Source organism: Akebia trifoliata, chromosome 12 (genome assembly GCF_017979445.1).
Source record: "Akebia trifoliata isolate Shusen 1 chromosome 12, ASM1797944v1, whole genome shotgun sequence".
NCBI classification, from domain to species: domain Eukaryota; kingdom Viridiplantae; phylum Streptophyta; class Magnoliopsida; order Ranunculales; family Lardizabalaceae; genus Akebia; species Akebia trifoliata.
In genome coordinates, this window is record NC_141386.1 from 18,956,780 (window position 1) to 18,960,887 (window position 4,108).

Consider the following 4,108-nt stretch of genomic DNA (forward strand, 5'->3'; position numbering starts at 1 on the left):
TGCTTTTGTTTTCCCATTGGTCCATTTCAAAACTACACTTCCACCCTTGCTTTATGAGTTATTTACAAATAAACCAAGATCTACTTTTAACCTACCACTCCACCTTTACACATGTCACTCCCTTATTCACCCTCCCAAAAGTACTTTTGTTCTCTCACCTCTATTTACCAAAAAACCAAGGATCAAAGCATGCTTTTAGGGTTTCTCTCACAAATGTCATCTTTACCCTCATACAAATGAAAAATCCAAAAAGAAACAACCTAAATCTCATGTCCATTTTCATTATTTTTAGGGTTGGACCACTTTATCCCCAAAAGTTCTCCAAAAACTCTATAAATACCCTCATTTCCATGAACAACTCATGCTCTCAAGCCCCCATCTCTCAACCTAAAACTCTATAAAAAACCTACTCATTCCCTCATCTTCTAAACTTCAACTCAACCCTTAACCATCTCATTCATCTCTCAAGCCTACTCTTCAAGGCCCAAGTTCACCATCAAGGGACAAGGTAGGGTTTAAGATGTAGTTTACTTATTTCAAAGTTTGCATTCTCTTCTTCTAACCCTCTCTTTATTTTATTTTTAGAAAGCCTTAGGATGTAATGTATACCCTCTCCCATCCCCGGTAGATTGGACTAAGGTTCGATCGAAAGGATGGGGGTTGAAGCCCTTTTCACCTCAATCTCATGCATCATATTGTACACAATGCACACACTCACCTATGCATGGCAATGATGAAGAAATGTGTCACCCTCTTGATGGGGTGAAACACTAAGTTTCTAGCCATGCATACATGCATCATGGTTGTGGCCTTAAGGGAACTCCATCATGGAGTCTCTCTAAAAGTTCAAACCTACATTCATATTCATAAATTTAATGTGGCTACATGGGTCATTCTTTTCCATAGAATGCCCCTAATGTCATGTTAAAAATCAAAAACCCTTTGTTAAGGGAATATTCCACTTAATGCACACACCACTCTTACCATACATTCTCATGCATTTTAATATTTGTTTTCTTGAATTTTTTACAAAATAAAATGGCCAAGCAAGGTAACCACCTTTGGTGGAGAGGATGGGGTGCCTAACACCTTCCCCATCCTCTAAACGGACCTCCTTACCTAGATCTTAGGTAGACCGTGCCCTTTCCAACATATGAGAGTCACTACAATGCCATGAAAAAAATGGTTTTCAAAAGAATCAATTCGGGTGCCCATTCACACCCATTTCTAAAAAAGAATGGTGGCGACTCCAAACAATGTAGTATTGAGGTTCATTGTGAACATTTCATGTCTACAACTCCGTGATCAAGCAATTGAAGAAATCAGGAGCTAATATCTCTATTTGGAGTTTACTTATGGCTTCCACTGCCCATAGGGAGGCTGTTCTCAAAGCATTAAGTACAACCCAAGTCTCCCTTGATACCTCTCCAGATCAGTTAGCCAACATAGTAGAGCGACTTACGTGGAGAATATCTTATCCTTCTCAGACTCAGATCTCCCAAAAGAAGGAGCAAGCCACATTAAGCCATTGCACATCACAGTTGACTATAACGGGATGAGGGTACCTCTGGTATTGATCGATAATAGGAGTGCATTGAATGTTTGCCCCTTGAAGACCGCCACTTACCTTGGATTTAAAACTGAAGATCTCAAGCCCACTAATCAATGGGTTAGGGCCTATGATAACACCAAAAGGGATGTACTGGGAATTTTGCACCTTCGACTATCCATAGGCATAGCTAAATTTCCTGTGGAATTTCAAGTTATCGACGTCCAGTCTTCTTTCAATTTACTGTTAGGGAGGCCATGGTTACACCATATCAAAGCTATCCCTTCCACGCTGCACCAAAAGGTCAAGTTTATCAAGGATGGACTAGTGATTTCTCTCCATGGAGATGCTGAAATTGTAGGGATTATAAACAGTACTGAAGCTAAGGATGAGCAGTTGCTTGAGATTCAGCCAGAATAACAGGGAGTAGAGCTCAATGGGTTCGAGTTTGAGAAGATATGCTCAATCCAATGGGATCAAGCCATGAAAGAATATTTTTCAATGGAAAATACTTCTAACTGCTACATGGCCAATATATTCAAGAAAATGAGATTTTTCCCTGGTATGGGCTTAGGTCGCAAGCAGCAAGGTATTAAAAAGGCACGGGTGATTAAAGAGGTCATTGGCACATTCGGACTAGGATATAGGCCTACTAATGAAGATTAGGCCCAATACTGGAAGACAAAATCGGACAAGGCAATTGTGAAAAGGCAAAGACGCACCACGGATCTCATCAAAATGAAGTCCTATCGTAAGACCCTTAATGGCTATTTCGTGAAGGAAGGAGAAGATTTTCATTACTGTGGGTTCCCAGAGCCATTCATTGACCACATCACAGGTACTCATCTGCTAGGGTTTGAGATCTTCTTTGGTATGGATTGGCCTGAAAAGGAAGCAAGTACAGAAGCTGAAGAGAAGAAAATTGAAGACTGGCAGCTCAATCTAGACTCCCTCAACATTGACCAGTTATTCATTGAAGATCACAGTGTCTTGGTATTGTCAACTGAGAAGGGGATCCCAAATCCTCAGTCTACAATCAAACCCGCTGTAGGGCGTCTCTCTAGCTATCATGTAATTAGTCCTGAGTTGCATGTCAAGACTGGGTCTGTCAGTCCCCTTAGTCCTATTCAGTCTGACATGCTAGATGAGTCATTTGTTTCTGCTGAGTCAAGTAAGTCCATTATTTTTGCTAAGTTAAGTGAGTTTGTCAAGTCGGTAATGAGTCCTGTTACCCCATCTCCTTTTAATGAAATAAAAGAAATTTTTGATTACCCCGAGCACAATAATAATTTAACTAATAATCTGACTTCGGAGGGAGAATCTTCTGACGAAGAACCTCCCCCTGAAATAATCAAATTACTTGAATAAGAAAATGAACGTCGGGCTCAACCTCTGATGGAGGAAGTAGAGGTTATCTACCTCAGAACAAAAGAAAGTCCTCAAGAGATTCGGATTGGGATCACATTATCCCCCAATGAACGCAAAAGGATAGTAGACTTGCTCAGAAAGTTCAAAGACGTGTTCGCGTAGTCTTACGAGGATATGTCGGGAATAAGCATATACATTGTTCAACATCGGATTCCGTTATATCCGGATGCTCTACCCATTAAACAGAAACTTCGACATATGAAGTCGGAATGGACTTTGAAAATTAAAGAAGAAGTTACGAAGTAGATTAACGCTGGATTTTTGGAAGTAGTAGAATACCCTGAGTGGATTGCCAATGTCATCCCGGTGTCGAAAAAGGATGGAAAAGTCAGAATATGTGTAGACTTTAGAGACCTAAACAAAACAAGTCCAAAAGACAGTTTTCCTTTACCACACATAGATGTTCTAGTAGATAGTACAGCGGGACACGTTTTATTATCCTTCATGGATGGCTTTTTGGGGTACAATCAGATAAAAATGGATCCTCGGAATATGCAAAAAACGTCATTCATCACACAGTGGGGAACCTTTTGCTACAAGGTTATGCCTTTTGGTTTGAAGAATATCGGAGCCACCTATCAAAGAGCAGCCACGACTCTACTACATGACATGATACATAAGGAAGTCGAAGTCTATGTAGATGATATGACAATCATATTTAAATAACGACTGGGGCACGTTGCTGCGTTAGAAAATTTTCTCACAAGGATTCAAAAGTACAAACTTCGCCTCAACCCGCAGAAATGTATATTTGGAGTAACTTCTAGAAAATTATTGGGATTTGTGGTCAGTCAAAGAGGGATCGAAGTAGACCTTGTGAAGATTAAAGCTATCCAAGAGATGCCACCGCCAGAAACTGAAAAGTAAATTCGAGGTTTTTTAGGTAGAATCCAGTATGTCAGCAGATTCATCGCTCAACTCACTAACGTCTACGAACCTATTTTCAAGCTTCTCAAGTAGAATGAACTAACAATTTGGAATGATCAATGTCAAAAAGCCTTTGACCAAGTCAAGGAGTATCTCTTGAACCGGCCTATTTTACTTTCACCCACACCGGGTGAACCACTTCTTCTTTATCTATCAGTCACAGAAGAAGTTATGGGATGCATGCTTGCACATTATGACAAAGAT